At 44.3% G+C, this 21,842-nt stretch overlaps 1 protein-coding gene across 3 annotated transcripts in view; it reads right to left on the reverse strand.

Annotated features, from left to right (window-relative positions):
• slc6a9 (solute carrier family 6 member 9) overlaps positions 1–21,842 on the reverse strand; it is a 259,865-nt gene that overhangs the window by 120,633 nt on the left and 117,390 nt on the right. Inside the window, exon 1 of one of the 3 annotated variants that reach the window (XM_038794113.1) lies at positions 10,747–10,769. The exons of the other annotated variants lie outside the window; for them this stretch is intronic. The gene's annotated coding sequence lies outside the window, so the exon portion shown is untranslated. Of the gene's footprint in view, positions 1–10,746; positions 10,770–21,842 lie in introns of those variants that run through there. 3 annotated transcript variants of the gene reach the window in all.

Here is a 21,842-nt window from a genome sequence, read left to right on the forward strand (position 1 = left end):
GGGGGCCTCCAATACCCTTGGAGACCCCCGCAAGTGCCATTCCATCTAATCCTCATTTGTGGAGACCAGGGGCTGGATTCTCCGTCGACGGGGTGCTCAGTTTTGCCGGCAGCCCGGGGGTTTCCCAACGGCGTGGGGCTGCCCCACAATGGGAAACCCCTTTGACCAGCCGGTGTAACAGAACATCCTGCCAGCGGGGTGAAGCAGAAATGCGGCGGGGCGAATGTACGAATGTGACTTGCCACTTGGCCCAAGCCTGGATATTGTCCAGCATATGCTTCATATGGGCACAAACTGTTTCGTCTTTGAGGATAAGTGAACAGCGCTGAACATTATGCAACCATCAGTGAACAGCCATGATGGGGAGAAGGGCATTGATGAAGCAGATGGAGATGGTTGGGTGTAGGATATGACCCTGAAGAACTCCTGCAGAGATGCCCTGGGACTGAGATGATTTGATACCTGGAAGCAAACGGCCTAAAGCAGTTCCAGAAGATTCATATCAAACTCAAAACATTACTGGCCCTTACCGCGAGATCTTTCAGTCTCACTGGTTCCCCAGCAATGGAATGGGCGAGCCAGGCAAAATGGCATAGACATCAGTGGGTACAGAAGATCCCGTCAGCGGCCTATGGCAAGCCGCCTTCACACCCAGAAGACACGCCGCAGGGGGTCAGAAAGAAAGACCCACCCTAACTCTGTTTTCCTCTCCACAGATGCAGCTGGACATTCATTTCATGCCTTATAGTAGGTTTGCATAAGCTGAAAGGAAGTAGATGCGTTAACTGTTGTGCAATGTTCTCTGTTCTTTGCCAGCTTTCAATGAAGAATCTGGGACGGAATTCTCCGACCCCCCGCAGGGTCGGGAAATCGCCCGGGGCCTTCGTAAATCCCACCCCTGCCGTGGCCGGAATTCTCCGCCACCCGGGAATTGGTGGGGGCGGGAATCACGCCCCGCCGGTCGGCGGGCCCCCCGCAGCGAATCTCCGGCCCGCGATGGGCTGAAGTCCCACCGCTGTTAGGTCTCTCCCGCCGACGTGGTTTAAACCACCTCTGTGCCGGCGGGGGCAGGCGGCGCGAGTGGGCCCCGGAGTCCTGGGGAGAGGAGTGGACGATCGGACCCCGGGGGGTGCCCCCACGGTAGCCTGGCCCGCGATCGGGGCCCACCGATCGGCTGGCGGGCCTTTTTCTTCCGCCACCGCCACGGCCTCCACCATGGCGGAGGCGGAAGAGACCCCCTCCACTGCGCATGCGCCAGTGGTGACATCAGCGTCCGCTGACGCTCCGGCGCATGGCCGGACTCACGCCGACTGGCGAAGGCCTTTCAGCCAGCCCCAACACCAGTCGGTGTGGCGCCAAATGCCACTGGCGCCAGTTGGCGGAACGGGAGCCACTCCGGCGCTGGCCTAGCCCTTAAAGGTGCTCTTTCTAGTTGTGCACAAACAGAATTTTCATGTGCAGAGGAGAGGTCGCATAGTTTACTGGGAAGCAAAGTATCCAGTACCTTCTGTCCTGTAAGTATGCATTACTGGACAACAAATACAATGTCAGGTAGACATCAAGATGACAGATATAACACTCTGTATTTCTAAGAACCTGTGGTTGACAATTTTTTCTTCCCTAAATCATTCTGCCTATCCATTTATCTATTCCTCTAAGGTGCTCTTAAAACACACCTCTCATACCTCTTATGGTTCAGCATCCAGTTTTGTTTGCCTGATTGCACCTTTGAAGTGCTTTAGAATGTTTTGCTATGATAAAAGGCGCAATATAAATTGTAAGTTGTTATTGAAAGACATTCAGACCTTTCAAGACAAAACTCAGGATAAAACTCAACAAAATATGTATTTCTCATCTGAAACAATGTTCTCTATATCAATACATTGAGAGAGAATATATTCCTCTTTAATTCTCCATAAACACATATTGTGCCTCAACTGAAACAGTGCCCGCTTTGTTCTACGCATGCTCCTAATCCATTGTCCCTATGCACACTCTTCTTTACTGTACCTCAGATGCAGTCATCACTCACAAAGTGTGTGCCCAATTTTAACTCACGCAAAACCCGTTCACTTACACAGCTTCAAAATTGGGTCTTATACTTGTCCAATCATGAAGGGATTGATTAAGAAGGGGAAAGTACAGTACGAAAACAGGGGAAGCACAATAAGGGACAAAGAAATAGCTGAGCAACTGAATATATACTTTGGTCTGTCTTCACAAAGGAGGACACAAATCAGACACCAGAAATGTTGGAGAATGAAAGGTTTAGTGAGAGGGAAGAACTGAGGGAGATCAACCTTAGTAGAAAAATGGTGCTGGGAAAATTGATGGGATTGAAGATGGATAAATCCCAAGGGCCTGAGAATCTGCATCCCAAAGTGCTTAAGGAGGTGGCTTTGGAAATAGTGGATGCATTGATGGTCATCTTTCAGGATTCTATAGACTCTGGAACTGTCCCTGCAGATTGGAGGGTAGCTCACTCAACTCCAATATTCAAAAAGGGAGGTAGAGAGAAAGCAGGGAATTATAGGCCAATAAACTGAACATCGGTAATGGGGAAAATGCTTGAATCCATTATCAAGGATTCATTTGTAGCGGAACATTTAGAAAGCAGTGCCACTGCTTTCTAAATGTTCCGCTACAAATGAATCCTTGATAATGGATTCAAGCATTTTGGATAGAGATAAGGAGACATTTCTTCACTCAAAGAGTGGTGAGCCTGTGGAATTCACTGCCACAGGAAGTAGTTGATGCTAAAACATTGAATATATTGAAGAGGCGGCTGGATATAGCACTTGGGGAGAATGGGATCAAAGGCTATGGGGAGAAAGCAGGATTAGGCTATTGAGTTGGATGATCAGCCATGATCGTGATGAATGGCAGAGCAGGCTTGAAGGTCCAAAAGGCCTCCTCCTGCTCCAATCTTCTATGTATCTATGGATTACCTCATGAACATCGTGGAGCACCTTCACCACCTGGGTGGTAATTTGGCAGGGCATACCTTGTTGTTCAGAGTTCTCCTGATTTTCATTCCACTTCCATCAGTAGAATGAAACTTGGGAAAATTCTAAAAGAGGTGTGAATATAGCACTCAGCCAATTCTGAAAACACTGATGTAAACAGATATATGAGAAAAGTCCTCGGACGGGATTCTCTGTTTCTGAGACTAACTGTTGATGCCGACGCAGGATTCGTGGACTTTTGTGACAGCAAAACTGGCGCAGAACCTGGATTGATTCAGCAACTGTCGAGGGGCTAGGACTGGCGCCAAGCGGAACACAATAGATTCCAATGAAAAACGGTGCGGGATTTGCTGGGTAGGTGATTGACACTCGGGAGGCTGACAAGCTGCAGCCACATATACACATTACAATCCCCAAACACACTCATCACAGCCAACAAGATGGCACTGGTTGTGCTGGAATGCGCCCATACATGGGTCAGCTGAAGCCAGAGGGCACCTACGGTGTAGCCCCCCCCCCCCCGGCCAAGCCGCATAGCTGTCAGCATACAATTGCGGTGTTGGACACTTTCTGTACCCCCTCTCTCTCCCTCAGCAGCCAGGATGACAGTTTCCCGACTTTTAAAAGCACGAGTGAACCGCGCCACTGGGAACTCGGCCCATCGGAGGCAGAGCATCGGGGAGTCCCCGGAGATTACCGGGTCCGGCCCGCTAATAATATGCGAACGGTGTTTACTGTACGTCCTTTCCGGACCACGTTGACGCCACTGTCGAGGTGACGCCGAATTGCAATTTGGCGTCAAATCAGCACCTGCCGCAATTTTAGCAATTGAATCTGTTCTCTGCCCAATTGTGTTTCGCGATATCATCGTCAGCTGATGGAGAACCCCGCCCCACATTCCTGAGAAATTAATGGCTGTTTTATGAGGTTCAAGTCCCAATTGCAGAGCCAGACTGTAATTAAATTTTGGCCACTGATATGTCACATGACACTACAGGGGCTAATCCATGGTGACTCCACGTATGCCTAATGAAGCTTCGTATGAGACTTTCAGTACAGGCCTTTTAAAATTTTTAAAGTACATGTGAATGGAGAATGTAACTCCAATTATTACTGCAATTAAAACCTCCACAGTTATAGGTGGATTGGAAGAGATTTATATCTCTCCTCTAGCAACTTACTGGATTTCAATACCAGATACCAATCTCTGTTTAACATTGCCCCATCTAACATTGCTTCATTATAATGTCAGTCAGCTAATGGGGCTGGTACTTGGCGTCACATGATTAATTTGAATGTAATTTCCTGCCGGACTGACGTAGGGCTATGTGACCTAATCAGCATAATTTTGGAGCGGCCTCACCCGCTCCCTGGTCTCGAATTGTGACCTCTCCCAGTCCGGGCCCTTGAATTGTGACCTCTCCCAGTCCGGGCCCTCGAATTGTGACCTCTCCCAGTCCGGGCCCTTGAATTGTGACCTCTCCCAGTCCGGGCCCTTGAATTGTGACCTCTCCCAGTCCGGGCCCTCGAATTGTGACCTCTCCCAGTCCGGGCCCTTGAATTGTGACCTCTCCCAGCCCGGGCCCTTGAATTGTGACCTCTCCCAGTCCGGGCCCTCGAATTGTGACCTCTCCCAGTCCGGGCCCTCGAATTGTGACCTCTCCCAGTCCGGGCCCTCGAATTGTGACCTCTCCCAGTCCGGGCCCTTGAATTGTGACCTCTCCCAGTCCGGGCCCTCAAATTGTGACCACTCCCAGTCTGGGCCCTTGAATTGTGGCCTCTCCTGTTCCCCGACTCTCCCACTCGCTCTTGAGTCTGTGTTCCCATTTCAGGTCCCATCTGCAGCAGGGTTGTGAAAGTGCAGGTCTTGATGGTACAAAAGTGCCCAGTTGGGGCTATTGCAGTCCATGTTTTTTTTTAAATGATGGTCGAAGCTGCTCCTCTCCTGCCTCTCCCCATTCATCTCCAGGGTGCTGCTTCACAGTGAGGGTCAGCAAGAGCAAAAACCGGTGAGACGATGGGTCAAGGAGTGGGACAAGTGGCAAGGCAGAGGTTCAGTGAGTGGGAGAGACCACAAGTCAGAGGCTGGGTAAGAGGAAGGAACCAAGAGAAAATAACTTCCCTGCGGTTTTGGAGGGGTGGGTCGCAGTGGTTGGTTGTGTGTGGCAAGGTGCAGGGAGATCAGAGGCTGATCAGCAGTCAAGGGCATTCAGCCTCTGATCTCCGGTTAAGCGTTCTCCAAGGCGGTCTTCAGGACACGCAGAATTGCCGAGCAAAAACTTATAGCTAAGTTCCGCACGCATGAGTGCGGCCTCAACCGGGATCTTGGATTCATGTCGCATTACATTCACCCTCCACCATCTGGCCTGGACCTGCAAACTCCTACCAACTGTCCTGGTTTGAGACAATTCATAGAATTTCATAGAATTTACAGTGCAGAAGGAGGCCATTCGGCCCATCGAGTCTGCATCGGCTCTTGGAAAGAGCACCCTACCCAAGGTCAACACCTCCACCCTATCCCCATAACCCAGTAACCCCACCCAACACTAAGGGCAATTTTGGACACTAAGGGCAATTTATCATGGCCAATCCACCTAACCTGCACATCTTTGGACTGTGGGAGGAAACCGGAGTACCCGGAGGAAACCCACGCACACACGGGGAGAATGTGCAGACTCCGCACAGACAGTGACCCAAGCCGGAATAGAACCTGGGACCCTGGAGCTGTGAAGCGATTGTGCTATCCACAATGCTACCGTGCTGCCCTCTTTAACCTGGGATTACCCCCTATCTCTGGCTCTGTAATGATTTGATTACCCGCAAATGCTCGCATTCCAAGCATTGTCTGGCATCTCTGACTTTGTCTATATAAATGTTTCTGGAACATACCTCTCTATTCGCCTGAGGAAGGAGCAGTGCTCCGAAAGCTCGTGTTTGAAACAAACCTGTTGGACTTTAACCTGGTGTTGTAAGACTTCTTACATGAAGCATTAATGATTATGGTTGCAATTATTGCAAATGTAGAGGGATTAATCAGCAGCTAATTACAGGTAGGAGAGGTACAGACTAAATGTGCTGTAGTTTTAGTCTTTCTCTTTCAATTGCTGTCTTATCAGTACTTGACTTTGAATTAAAAGTATGCATTCTGTGCATTTCATGAAGGTTCATTAATATCTTGCTTGTTTTCAGTGAGAACTGTCTCCAGCTTTCTGATAGTGTTTGTATCATTGCCCATTCTAGTTTTATTTTCACCCATGTGTTACATGTATTTTACAAGATTTTGTGGATTTCTTCACTTTTCCTGAAATTCACTTCAAGAATTCACTTTTATACGCCTCAGCATTCTTGCTATTCTCCAAGATATGTCATTTCTTGGGGTGCCTCAAAAGGCATCTGGCTAGGCGACTCTCCATCTCTCCTTAAGCACCTCATAATTCTGGACACCCCAGCACAAGGATGGGGCTCAATGCCCCGTGCAGTCACTTCAAAATCAGAAACACCCTTGGTTACGGATAGCACTTTGTTACAGCCACTTCCAAGCACCAACTGTTGGCAACATTCTTTCCCATCAATTCCAGCTCCAATGTATCTCTGAGAAATTATAAAGATAAGCCCAAACCAAAAAGGGCAGCACCCTGCAACCTATCTCCATGGAAACATGGTACACCCAGGATATCTCAGATAGAGATCCAAACTAATTATTTCAACTCCAAAACCTTCTCTTTTCTTCCGGGAAACCATCAGGGTGACGTAACCCCTCAAGAGGACAATTGAAGGCATGGTATCTCCACCAAGAAACACTGAAAGGGGACACCAAATGTTTAATGTTTTTCCACTTCCAACTCTGATATTATTAAATAATAACAGGCCATCCTTTGAATTGTAATTGCTACAGGTCTGTTAACCATCTTCTGACCAGGGTTTTGTTTAAGTTCCATATATTTAAAAGTTTCAATCCCCAATCCTAGAATATATGAATCACTAAATTAGACATTTTTGCAACGGCTGAAATATCATGAAAACGGTCATCGCCAAGTCTACTGATTTCACTGATTACTGACTCCAATGGTGGGGAGGAGATTGGTTGAGGGTGCAGGCAACACAGTGCGGTCTATGGCAGAGCAATGAGTGCCGCAATGCACAATTTCCCATATTAATCTCCCCATGCATTAAATTCTGAAGCTGTGGTCAGTTACATATGGACATATGGATTAGGAACAGGAGTAGGCCACTCAGCCCCTCGAGTCTGCTCTGCTATTCACCCTTGCTATCCCTGATAACAATTCACCTAAATCCTAAAAGGGACAAAGAAATGGCAGACAAACAGAATAGTTACTTTGCATCAGTCTTCATGGTGGAAGATACCAGTAGGATTCCAGAGCTCCAGGAGAATCGGGGGCAGAGGTCAGTACAGTGACCATCACTAAGAAGACGGTTCTGGGGAAACTGAAAGGTCTGAAGGTGGATAAATCACCTGGACCGTATGGACTATACCCCAGGGTCCGAAAAGAGATAGCTGAGGAAATTGTGGAGGCATTGGTAGTTTCAGGAATCACTGGAGGCAGGAAGGGTCCCAGAGGACTTGAAAGTGGCTAATGTAACATCGCTGTTTAAGAAGGGAGGGGGGCAGAAAACAGGAAATTATAGCCTGGTTAGCCTGACTTTGGTCACTGGTAAAATTTTAGAGTCTGTTATTAAAGATGAGATCGCAAAGTAGTTGGAAGTGCATGGTAAAATAGGACTGAGTCAGCACGGCTTTGTCAAAGGGAGATCATGTCTGCCAAATCAGTTAGAGTTCTTTGAGGAGGTAACATGGAAGTTAGACAAAGGAGAACCAGTGGACGTGATTTATTTAGATTTCCAGAAGGCCTTTGACAAGGTGCCGCATAGGAGACGGTAAAATAAGTTAAGAACCCATGGGGTTAAGGGTAAGATCCTGGCATGGATAGAGGATTGGCTGACTGGCACAGAGTGGGGATAAAGAGGTCTTTTTCAGGATGGCAACCGGTGACTAGTGGTGTGCCTCAGGGGTCTGTGCTGGAACCACAACTTTTCACAATATATATTAATGATCTGGAAGAATAAACTGAAGGCACAGTTGCTAATTTTGCAAATTATACAAAATCTGTAGATGGACAGGTAATATTGAGGAAGCAAGGAGGCGGCAGAAGGACTTGGACAAGCTAGGAGAGTGGGCAGTGAAGTGGCAAATGAAATACAATGTGGAAAATTGTGAGAATATGCACTTTGGAAGGAGGAATTTAGGCATAGAATATTTTCTAAATGGGGAAATACTTAGAAAATCAGAAGCACAAAGGGATTTGGGAGTCCTTGTTCATGATTCTCTTAAGGTTAACGTGCAGGTTCCGTTGGCAGTTAAGAAGGCAAATGCAATGTCAGCATTCATGTCAAGAGGGCCAGAATACAAGACCAGGGATGTACTTCTGAGACTGTATAAAGCTATGGTCAGAACCCATTTGGAGGATTGTGAGCAGTTTTGGGCTGCGTATCTAAAGAAGGATGTGCTGACCTTGGAAAGGGTCCAGAGGAGGTTCACAAGAATGATCCCTGGAATGAAGAACTTGTCGTATGAGGAACGGCTGAGGACTCTGGGTCTGTACTCGGGAGTTTAGAAGGATGAGGGGGGGATCTTATTGAAACTTACATGATACTGTGAGGCCTGGATAGAGTAGATGTGGAGAGGATGTTTCCACTTGAAGGAAAAACTAGACCAGAGGACACCATCTCAGACTAAAGGGACGATCCTTTAAAACAGAGGTGAGGAGGAATTTCTTCAGCCAGAGGGTGGTGAATCTGTGGAACTCTTTGCTCAGGAGGCTCTGGAGGCCAAATCACTGAGTGTCTTTAAGACAGAGATAGATAGGTTGTTAATTAATAAGGGGATCAGGGATTATGGGAAGAAGGCAGGAGAATGGGGATGAGAAAATATCAGCCGTGATTGAATTGAATGGGCCGAGTGGCCTAATTCTGCCCCAATGTCTTGTGGTCTCCCAAGTTTCAGTCAGAATACTGACAGCAAAATGTGGACAGTTCACTGTCAGCAATCTCTGCAAAAATCCAGGCCATTATGACTGATGCTCTGCAATCGGGTTTGCAGCCTGGTTTTCTGTCACTCTTGCAACAATGTTTGTGATTGGCAAATGTACCTTCATATGTATTTTGCTGCCATGGAATTGTTAGCAAACTGACAGATCAAACTTAGTTTTGCCGTCTTTTGTTCATTCGAGGGGCTGCCTCAAAATTCATGTGTTAAGTTTAATGTTTCATTTGTTCTTGTTTTGTGAAAACTAGACAGATTTTGAAGTAGCGCCTTTGGTAGAGACAATAACCAGGCGATGTCGGTTGGATATAATTATTAAAATGATGCACTAAAAAATTAAATAACTTGAAGTAATGGAACAAGTTATGAGTGCTCAGTGGAGCCTTAAAGCGATGGATCCATTTTAAACTTTTATTCATATCAATGAACACAAACTCTGATTTTGATCTTATTTTACAAATGTGTGCTACCAGGAGTGAATCTTGTCTGTTGGGTAAGCCTTGATAGTAGGGACATGGCTCTGGTTTGGACAGGACCAGAAACTCTAATATTCTTGAAAATAGCATTTTCAGAAGAGTTGGAGAGGCAAAGGAGCAGAGTGAGTTGGGAGCGTTTGTGAAGTACTCTCACAGGGTGAGGTTGTTGACCAAATATGACTTTTTGAAGTAACTGTCTTAAAGAATTGGAGATGTACTAGGTCACCAAATAGTGGCAGCAAGTATCTCCAGGAGGCAGGAGTTGCCTGCCTGGTGCTAGCGGAAAGACAGACGGCAGCAATGGTGGAGCCTGTTGCTAACATGCTGATTAGGGCAAGCAGTACTGTTGCAGGATCAGCAACACTTAATCAAAGGAAAGTGGCTTTAGTACCAAGTCATGCACATATCAGAGAGCAGAAACTGCCATGCATGTACATTATTTATCCAATGCAGACAACCTCTCATGTCTTCCCATTTTGAACCCGATATCTGTGCACTAACGTGCACCAGATTGTTTGGGTTCAGCAGAATTGCATTAAAAAACTGCAGTCCCAAACTCCCTGGCCTTTAACAAGCTCCTAAAAGAATTTAATGGGCTATTAATTGGAGGTGAGCACATTTCTCATTCTTGAATACTATGTACTGGGAGTCGACAAAAAGGCACCACAATATATTTCTGAGATAATACAAAGAGACAGTTTCCTAAACAAAGTGTGTACAGTCAGAACTACTGTAAGGTTAAACTCTGCTGTGTTTTGGGCTTTGACGTCACAATTTAAACCCATAGAGACACGCATAAACAGTATCCATTGATCTTATTAATAGGTTAGCAAGCTCCTTATACATGTTGTGATTAACTGAAGCTGACTGCAGTTAAGATAAGAGCTTCAGCAAATTGGTTGTTATCTTTATTCATATGCTCGTAACAAATGCGCCAGGACAGTGATGTCATCTCCAAAATAAAGTGGTGCAGTTTTGGAAAGACTGGGAATAAGCAATAAACCTAAGGTGCTATGTTTCCAGAAAAAAAAGATTGACCAGCAGAAAAGGGACTGTCGTATTGCACCACCAATGATATAAAATTATCTGATCATACGTCAGTAGCGAGCATATACGTTTTTTGTCTGCCTTAGGTTTAACAATTCAGTTTGAAATATATTGCATAATATTGATTCATGTGGGTGTCTAACCCCGATCCAATCAAATTGAGTAAGAGTACAAATGTATTATTCCAACATCTCACCCTTTTTCTGCATTCAACTATCAAGGAGAAAGGCAGCATGTATACTCCAAAGCTTCTAGCAAAACTCTTCAGGCCACGAGGAGTTGTGCAAAAAACAGCCGCTGATTTTCCCCTCCCTCAACCTCTCTCTTTAGCAAGAAGGGGCAGCATTAGGGCCACGCAACCTGTGTAATCACATGGAGCCGAAGCAAATCCAAGCCCTGTCATCAGCCACGCAGGCAGCATTTGTTGATCTAGTCTGGCACAGCTCTCAGCCGAATGTGATTTGTCTCCGCAGGACTGGTTTGTACAGATCTTTCCCGTTATTGCAAGTGCAACCTGAGATATGCAAATTTCACCAAGCTACTGCCCAATAGCTCTTTATTATAATAATAATAATCTTTATTGTCACAAGTATGAAGTTACTGTGAAAAGCCCCTCGTCGCCACATACCGACGCCTGTTCGGGTAAGCCGGTTATGTGCCTAACTTCAAAAACGACTTGATAAAAAGTCATTGAACTGAAATATTAACTGTTTCTCTCTCCACAGATGCTGCCAGACCTGTTGAGTATTTCCTGTTTTGATTTCAGATTTCCAGAATCTGCAAAATTTCCTTTTTCTCAATAAGAACTATTTGGCACAATGGATTAGATGACCTACTCACCTTTTTTTTTAAATTTTGCGTACCCAATTCTTTTTTTCCCAATGAAGGGGCAATTTAGTGTGGCCAATCCACCAAGCCTGCACATCTTTGGGTTGTGGGGGTAGGGCCCACGCAGACACGGGGAGAATGTGCAAACTTCACACGGACAGTGACCTGGAGCTGGGATCGAACCCTGGTCCTCAGCGCCATTAGGCCGCAGTGCTAACCACTGCGCCACCGTGCCACCCTAGATGACCTACAAACCTACCCTGTTGCAGTAGCACAATCGTGTCAGGTTTTCACAAAATATGCAAAAGCCCTCAGAAGCTTCAGAGAGATGGAAATCATTAGCAAATACCAGATTCTTGTGCATCCAGTCAGGGCAGGTGCAAATATTTACACTGAACAAGAGTGACCTTGGTTGAGTTCTGAATGGCGAAACTGCAACATTTGTGCCAACAGGCAGTAAGTTTTCATTACGCGGGTTCGATTCCAGCCTTGGGCCACTATCTGTGTGGAGTTTGTACATTCTCCTTGTGCCTGCGTGAGTTTCCTCGGGGTGCTCTGGTTTCCTCCCACAGTCCAAAGATTGGCAGGTTAAGTGGATTGGCCATGATAAATTACTCATAGAACATAGAACATAGAACACTACAGCGCAGTACGGGCCCTTCGGCCTTCAATGTTGCGCCGACCTGTGAAACCATCTGAAGCCTATCTGACCTACACTATTCCATTTTCATCCATATGTCTATCCAGTGACCACTTAAATGCCCTTAAAGTTGGTGAGTCTACTACTGTTGCAGGCAGGGCGTTCCACACCCCTACTACTCTCTGAGTAAAGAAACTGCCTCTGACATCTGTCCTATATCTATCACCCCTCAATTTAAAGCTATGTCCCCTCGTGTTGGTCATCACCATCCGAGGAAAAAGACTCTCACTGTCCACCCTATCTAACCCTCTGACTATCTTATATGTCTCTATTAAGTCACCTCTCAGCCTTCTCCTCTCTAACGAAAACAACCTTCCCTCCATACCAGGCAACATCCTAGTAAATCTCCTCTGAACCCTTTCCAAAGCTTCCACATCCTTCCTATAATGTGGTGACCAGAACTGCACGCAGTACTCCAGGTGCGGCCGCACCAGAGTTATGTACAGCTGCAGCATGACCTTGTGGCTCCGAAACTCAATCCCCCTGCTGATAAAGGCTAGCACACCATATGCCTTCTTAACATCCCTATTAACCTGGGTGGCAACTTTTAGGGATTTATGTACCTGGATGCCGAGATCTCTCTGTTCATCTACACTACCAAGAATCTTGCCATTAGCCCAGTACTCTGCATTCCTGTTACTCCTTCCAAAGTGAACCACCTCACACTTTTCCGCATTAAACTCCATCTGCCACCTCTCAGCCCAGCTCTGCAGCTTATCTATGTCCCTCTGTATCCTATAACATCCTTCAGCACTATCCACAACTCCACCGACCTTTGTGTCATCTGCAAATTTACTAACCCATCCTTCTACACCCTCTTCCAGGTCATTTATAAAAATGACAAACAGCAGTGGCCCCAAAACAGATCCTTGCGGTACACCACTAGTAACTGAACTCCAGGATGAACATTTGCCATCAACCACCACCCTCTGTCTTCTTTCAGCTAGCCAATTACTGATCCAAACCGCTAAATCACCTTCAATCCCATACTTCCTTATTTTCTGCAATAGCCTACCGTGGGGAACCTTATCAAACGCCTTACTGAAATCCATATACACCACATCAACCGCTTTACCCTCACCCACCTGTTTGTTCACCTTCTCAAAAAACTCAATAAGGTTTGTGAGGCATGACCTACCCTTCACAAAACCGTGTTGACTATCGCTAATCAACTTGTTCTTTTCAAGATGATTATAAACCCTATCTCTTATAACCTTTTCCAACATTTTACCCACAACCAAAGTAAGGCTCACAGGTCTATAATTACCAGGGTTGTCTCTACTCCCCTTCTTGAACAAGGGGACAACATTTGCTATCCTCCAGTCTTCCGGCACTATTCCTGTCGACAAAGACGACATAAAGATCAAGGACAAAGGCTCTGCAATCTCCTCCCTGGCTTCCCAGAGAATCCTAGGATAAATCCCATCTGGCCCAGGGGACTTATCTATTTTGACATTTTCCAAAATTGCTAACACCTCCTCCTTTTGAACCTCAATTCCATCTAGCCTGGTCGACTGAACCTGAGTGTTCTCCTCGACAACATTGTCTTTCTCCAGTGTAAACATTGACGAAAAATATCCATTTAACGCTTCCCCTATCTCCTCTGATTCCACACACAACTTTCCACTACTATCCTTGATTGGCCCTAATCTTACTCTAGTCATTCTTTTGTTCCTGATATACCTATAGAAAGCCTTAGGGTTTTCCTTGATCCTATCCGCCAACGACTTTTCGTGTCCTCTCCTCGCTCTTCTTAACTCTCCCTTTGGGTCCTTCCTGGCTAACTTGTAACTCTCAAGTGCCCTAACTGAGCCTTCATGTCTCATCCTAACATAAGTCTTCTTCTTCCTCTTGACAAGTGCTTCAACTTCCTTCGTAAACCACGGTTCCCTTGCTCGACAACTTCCTCCCTGCCTGACAGGTACATACTTATCAAGGACACGCAGTAGCTGTTCCTTGAAAAAGCTCCACATTTCGATTGTACCCATCCCCTGCAGTTTCCTTCCCCATCCTATGCATCCTAAATCTTGCCGAATAGCATCATAATTGCCTTTCCCCCAGCTATAATTCTTGCCTTGCGGTATATACCTATCCCTGCCCATTGCTAAAGTAAACATAACCGAGTTGTGATCACTATCACCAAAGTGCTCACCTACATCTAAATCTAACACCTGGCCGGGTTCATTACCCAGTACCAAATCCAATGTGGCCTCGCCCCTTGTTGGCCTGTCTACATACTGTGTCAGAAAACCCTCCTGCACACACTGTACAAAAACTGACCCATCTATAGTACTCGAACTATAGTATTTCCAGTCAATATTTGGAAAGTTAAAGTCCCCCATAACAACTACCCTGTTACTCTCGCTCCTGTCGAGAATCATCTTTGCAATCCTTTCCTCTACATCTCTGGAACTATTCGGAGGTCTATAGGCAACTCCCAACAGGGTGACCTCTCCTCTCCTGTTCCTAACCTCGGCCCATACTACCTCAGTAGACGAGTCCTCAAACGTCCTTTCTACCGCCGTAATACATTCCTTGATTAACAATGCCACACCCCCCCCCCCCCCCCCCTCTTTTACTATCTTCTCTGTTCTTACAGAAACATCTAAATCCTGGAACCTGCAACAACCATTCCTGTCCCTGCTCTACCCATGTCTCCGAAATCGCCACAACATCGAGATCCCAGGTACCAACCCATGCTGCAAGCTCACCCACCTTATTCCGGATGCTCCTGGCGTTGAAGTAGACACACTTCAAACCAGCGTCTTGCTTGCTGGTGCCCTCTTTCGAACTTTTAACCCTATCCCTGACCTCACTACTCTCAACATCCTGTACACTGGGACTACAATTTAGGTTCCCATCCCCCTGCTGAATTAGTTTAAACCCCCCCGAAGAGCACTAGCAAATCTCCCCCCCCCCCAGAATATTGGTACCCCTCTGGTTCAGGTGAAGACCATCCTGTTTGTAGAGGTCCCACCTACCCCAGAATGAGCCCCAATTATCCAGGAAACCAAAACCCTCCCTCCTGCACCATCCCTGTAGCCACATGTTCAACTCCTCTCCTTATTTCTCACTTCGCTAGCACGTGGCACGGGTAACAACCCAGAGATAACAACTCTGTTTGTTCTAGCTCTCAGCTTCCACCCTAGCTCCCTGAATTTCTGTCTCAAATCCCCATCTCTCTTCCTACCTATGTCGTTGGTACCTATGTGGACCACGACTTGGGGCTGCTCCCCCTCCCCCTTAAGGATCCCAAAAACACGATCAGAGACATCACGAACTCTGGCACCTGGGAGGCAACACACCAACCGTGAGTCTCTTTCGTTCCCACAGAACCTCCTGTCTGTTCCTCTAACTATGGAGTCCCCAATGACAAGTGCTCTGTTCTTCTTCTCCCTTCCCTTCTGAGCAACAGGGACAGACTCTGTGCCAGAGACCTGTGCCCTATTGCTTACCCCTGGTAAGTCGTCCCCCGCAACGGTATCCAAAACGGTATACTTGTTATAGAGGGGAACGGCCACAGGGGATCCCTGCACTGCCTGCCGGTTCCCTCTCCCTCCCCTGACGGTAACCCATCTACCTTCTTCTTTTACCTGAGGTGTGACTACCTCCCTATAACTCCTCTCAATACTCCTTGGAGTTCAAAAGATTAAGTGGGGTTACTGGGTTATGGGGATAGAGTGGAGGTGTGGGTATAGGTAGGGTGTTCTTTGAGAGAGGGTCATTTCAGACTCGATGGGACAAATGGCCTCCTTCTGCACTGTAGTGATTCCATGATCATTCTATTATACACACGAAATAAGGATTGAGTGGGAAAGGCAGACTGATTCTCAGAAACCCCTGCAACTTCAAACTCTGAAGTGCAATGATTTGTGAAATCGATAGACAGCCTCGTATGGTTTCAAGTGAAAGTGGATTTCCAAACATTAAGCCCTCTCATTGTTTGGCAGATGGAGTATAATGTGAAGAATGTGAGGTAATCCATTTTGGCCGAAAAATGGAAAAGCAAATTATTATCTAAGTGGAAAGCAGATTCAAAATGCGTCAGGGCAGAGGGATCTGGGTGTCTCGGCTCATGAATGGCAGAAAGTTGATATGCAGGTACAGCATGTAATAAAAAAGGCAATTGGAATTTTAGCATTTATTGCAAAAGAACTGGAGTATAAAACTAGAGAAGTGTTGTTGCAATTCTATATGGTATTGGTGAGACCATATCTGGAGTTTTGTGTCCAGTTTCGGTCTCCTTATTTGAGGAAGAATGCGGTAGCATTGGAGGCAGTTCAGAGGAGGTTCACCAGATTGATTCCAGGGATGAAAGGGTTGACATATTAGAGATTAAACAGTTTGGGCTTAAACTCGCTAGAGTTCAGAAGGATGAGAGGGGATCTGATTGAGATATATAAAATATTAAAAAGGATTGATAAAGTAAAGGTAGAGCAAATGTTCGCTGCCTTGGGAAAGCGGGCAGCATAATCAAAGGCCCCTCCCACCTGGCTTACTCACTCTTCCAACTTCTTCCATCGGGCAGGAGGTACAAAAGTCTAAGAACACGTGCAAACAGTTTCAAAAACAGCTTCTTCCCCACTGTTACCAGACTCCTAAATGAACCTCTTAAGGACTGACCTGATTAATACTACAGTCATGTATTTATATTGTGTACCTTGTGTTGCCCTATTATGTATTTTCTTTTATTTTCCTTTCTTTTCGTGTACTAAATGATCTGTTTGAGCTGCTTGCAGAAAAATACTTTTCACTGTATCTCGGTACACATGACAAGAAACAAATCTAATCCAATGCTCGTACTTGTGGGGCAATATAGAATGAGAGGTTAAGAATATAGGTTGAGAGGTGGTAGATTTAGAACTTAGAGGAGGAGGAACTACCTTCGTGCAGAGGGTAGTGAATTTGTGGAACTCGCTGCCCCATAGTGTGGTGGAATCTGAATAATTAAAGGTTTCAAAAGGAGATAGATACATTTCTGATTTTAAAAACAGGTTAAAGGAATAGGGGGAATAAGCTGGGAAGTGCATTTGAGGCCATGATCTGATTGAATGGTGGAGCAAGTCAAAGGGCTGAATTGCCTACTTCTGTCACTTATACCTATGTACCTCTCGGTATCAAATTTAATCTCACAGATTACCTTCTGAAAGATGCCACTGCTTAACAGTATATAATAACTGACTTGTTATCAGAGTAGCTTTTATTTTATAATATCCACTGATTGTCACTCAGCCATTATGTCACAGTCTTTAATCCTTGAGTGCAGATTACATCTTATATGAACTATATGCAGAACTGGTTATTGTTGGTTGTCATGACATCCACCACACACAAAGACAATGGAATAAACCTTTACGAGCTCTGTACTAACGCACCATTACAAATTAACCGACATATTAGCTGAAAATTAACGGCTGGTAAGCTGCTGCTCCTTGTCTGTAATTTTATCAGTAGATTCAAGTTTCCCAAACTCTATGGCGACCAATAGACAGCTTAATAACAGAAACTCTGAATCGGCTGTTCTAATGGGTCCACCAACCAATACACTGAGGTAAAAAAGTCAATCCTATTCTCAAGCAAAGGCAGTCATCTGAGATGAACATTGGGTGAACCGGTTGTTCTCAATTCTCGCCTTGAGTGCCCTCTATTTCTGTGAGAGTGGTCTTAAAGAAGCTTCTCGAGGGAATGGTTATTAAATATGGAAACTGGAGGATTACAATGTTATCCAGCTCCCTCATTTGATTACTCCCTTGATGTCATTGCCAGGTATTTATTGTTCAAAACATAAATTGTGCACCCCTCCCATCAGATTCTATATACATACAAGCATATGGATTATCAGCAGGAGTGGGCCACTCAGCCCCTCAAGCCTGCACTGCCATTCAATAAGATCTTGGCTGATCTGATTGTAACCTCAGCCCTACATTCCGGCTTACCCCCGATAACCTTTCACCCCTATATTAATCAAGAATCTATTGAGCCTTAAAAAGATTCAAAGACTCTGCTTCCACTGCCTTTTTAAGAATGAGAGTTCCAGAAATTCTCGACCCTCTGCGAGAAAAAGATTACTCCTTATTTCTGGCTGAAATGAGAGATTCATTATTTTCAAAGAGTGACCCCTACTTCTAGATTCTCTGACAAGAAGAAACTTCCTGTCCACCCTTTCATTACCCTTCAGTATCTTACTGGTTTCGATCAAGTCACCTCTTACTCTTCTAAGCTCTAGTAGATATGTCCTGGCCACATATTTTCATTAATTTATGAATATAATTTCAATTAAAGTGAGGAATCTGAAATGAGTGCATGGTAACATTATTCGCTTTGCGGTTTTAGTGTTAATTGTCTTTTTATTACTGATTTTAATGGACCAAAATCAATATGTCGGATGCCTGCAATTTTGCAAATTGAGTCCATTGCAAGAAGAACAGAAACTTGAACAATTAGAAACACACCTGTAGTATTGCTCCATTCACACAGCTCAAGCAGTTAAAAAAATAAATAATTTTCATGGTTTAGGCACTGCTAACAAGATCATTTACTATCCCACCCTTATTGCCCTAAAATTGAGCGGTTTGCTAGACCACTTTTGGGTGGCAGTTAAAAGTCACCCGTATTGGCATAAGACTAAATGACATACAAGCAAGGTCACGTTTTCTTCTCTGAAAGAGATTCCTGAATCAGTTGTGCAATTGGAATAATCCAAAAGCTTCAAGACTGAACTGGTATTAAACTTTTACAATCAGCAAATATTTGCGTGACCCAGCAGCAAAGTGCGCAAAACTTGAAGGCCACAGAAAATACAGATTAGTCCACATGTTGACATCATTTTGCTTCTAAATTGATTTGCCTTAATTACTTATTCGCGGCCAGAGCATGTCCAGTGTTCAAGAAGCAAAAGGACCAAAGTGAACTTCCCGTTATTATTATTATTGTTATTATTATTATTATTATTATTATTATTATTATTATTAATATTAAGGAGCACGATATATTGCACTTCTCAAATCACAGAAAGCCCCACAGCTTCGCTAATGTGCACTGTAGTTGTTTGGCAACTATGCAACAGGAATTTAGTTGATAATAAACTGTTGAGTTGATAAACCTGCAATTTGTGAGATTAGATATTGCACAATAATCAGAAAATTAAACTTTCAAAAGACTTTTTACAATTTATGTGCTTGCATGAATGTCCAAATGTTATTTTTTTACTGTACTTTCCTACATAATGTATTTAAATTGTATAGTATGCGGTATAATTTGCTGTGGTCATTTGAAATTTGCCATTCTTGTGTTTGTCCTGAAGGGTGAAAAGACAAAAAGCTTTGGCAACTTGTAACTCTTTCCAACAATATATATTATAAATGTTGAACTGTCCTATGGCCTCAAACTCATTTGAAACTGAGAAACATTAAAAGCATGAATGCAAGAAACAGAATTTATGGCGTGCAGAATAACTTGCAGAATTTTAAAATAACAGGATCTGATGTATTTAGGAATGTATTTAATGTGGAGAAAACATACCAGACAACATTAAAGTAGCATGTAAAATCAGATTCTGAAAATCTACAAAGGAATGCGGTAATTGTACAAGCAATCTAAATGAATTACTGGCAAATATGTTTGTCACATATTTATGAGGGATGTTGACATAATTTTGCTTCTGAATTGATTTGCCTTAATTACTTATTTATGTCCAGAGCATGTGATGCCACAATCAGAGAGAAGCCTGTTTGACAAGCGTTCAAAGGAAAATAATTTTGATTGCTAAGAATGAGTAAATAGAGAAAGTTTTACAAAACAGGCAACGTAATATAAATGGAGAATGCATTTGAGTACATTTAATAGTCTTCAGTTATTTAAATGTTGAAAATAAGTGTGCACCGTATACCTATCATGCGTGGTGTATCTTTTATCAGAACGCCAATGTCCACACTTACTTCCAGAGGTAGAGCTTTTCAATGTTTAAAGATGTCTTGCTGTCTGCCTTGCCTTTGTGACGTGACATGTGCTATTTTATCGGAGCAGCATATGCACCTGAAATTATTGAATTACGTTTGCCAATTTCTGACAAACATTTCTGACTTGGGTCAAATTATTTCTTTATTCAGCATTTGTGAAAACTTCTAATTACATGTGCAATCACATTACAAATAATCACCCTAAATTAATAAAGAGGGACTAAATTGCCTCTGGTGTTGACTATGGGATCTGTCCAAAGGATATTGGTCTCCTTAGAACTACTAGTGCAATAGTCCTATTGCACAGATGGTCTGAAGGAAATCTGTTTCCAGTATCTTGTATGGTGACAATATTATAACATAAGACCATTCACTATGTTTGGAAAGGTGGAAAGAAGACATCCATCCCACCATCCTACTTCCCACCCCAAGCCTAAACAGGGACACATCAGCCAGGCTTAAATTGGGGCCGGGTGGGAAATGTCCTGTAAGTAATCACTTAATGGCCTCAATTGGGCAGAGCAAACCATCCCATATAAAATTGTGGAGATGCCAAGCAGGAGCCTGGAGGGAAGGGCATCCAACACCCCCCCCCCCCCCCACCCACAGTTAAACTATGCACCAGACAGCTTGCTTTACTGTGACTTGTTGACACGTACAGTCACTTATCAGTCATAAACTTCACCAAACATGAACGTTTCTAATCTCAAGTCATTTCCTAGATCAAGATAAGGATCATATCACTAACAATGTACAATCAACTCAAAATATTTATACAAAGCAGTCTGACTTGAAGGTAGTCATTTCTTTGCCTGTTAAACTGATTCCACTTGTCCCATTAAAGCTGGCAACTTGATACTTACATATGACTTGCCCTCCTAAAATCATTCCCACTGTAAAGCGATCAGAAAAATTTTCAAATTCAATCAAATAGCCCATTAGTCTCATTACAAAGCTGCATTTGTATGCTTAATGGATTAATTATTTAAAAAGTTGAGTATTTTTACCTACCGCAAAAATCCCCATTCCTTGTCTGGAGTTTAGTGTAAACCTTTTACCTTTTTGGACCTTGCAGAAAAATAAATTTGTCGGAAAAGAAGTTTTGGTTGTCTATCAAAAGAACACGCGTCTGCCATGGCAGGAAAAAAGCACGAAATCGTTCGACACTTGGCTCTCGATATAAATCCCATTCCGACAATGCGCCATAATGATTTTTTTTGCTGTTGTTGCTTACAAGTGTCGCTGAATTGTCCACCTATCAAATTCACATGAAAACAACAGGACACTACGCGTTGCCATAAATATGGAGATAGACTTCCCCCAGTAACTGCACTTACTTACACACACTCCAACACTCAAAAAGCTTTCTCTCTCCGTCTCTCTGTCTGCCCCTCTCTTTGCCCACTCTGGCCGAAGTGATTTTTTAAAAAATGTTTTCAGAATGCATACTGGCAGACTTTTAAGAAGGCTAGGGCCTTGTATCTCACGGAGGAAGCCACACTGAGTCGTCAGGGACTCCCTGAGTAATCACAGAAAGAGTGGCAGGGGGGACAATGCACTTTCTTGATAAATGCCATTCCTAAGCACCTCACGCCATCACCCCTGGAGCCTCGAACAATGTTGCTTTGATGCCGACACAAACTCCCCCTTGGTCAGTGAAGGTTTTTCTCAGTACTAGGGTTAGCTCAATACAAGACAACTCTTACAAAAGAGCTTGCATTCACATTCAACCTACTGTACTCGAGTTCTCACATCCTTCCCCGGATAGTTACAATTATGATTCGGACCTTTTAATACAAATTATTA

The sequence above is a fragment of the Scyliorhinus canicula genome, chromosome 4, assembly GCF_902713615.1.
Source record: "Scyliorhinus canicula chromosome 4, sScyCan1.1, whole genome shotgun sequence".
NCBI lineage: Eukaryota > Metazoa > Chordata > Chondrichthyes > Carcharhiniformes > Scyliorhinidae > Scyliorhinus > Scyliorhinus canicula.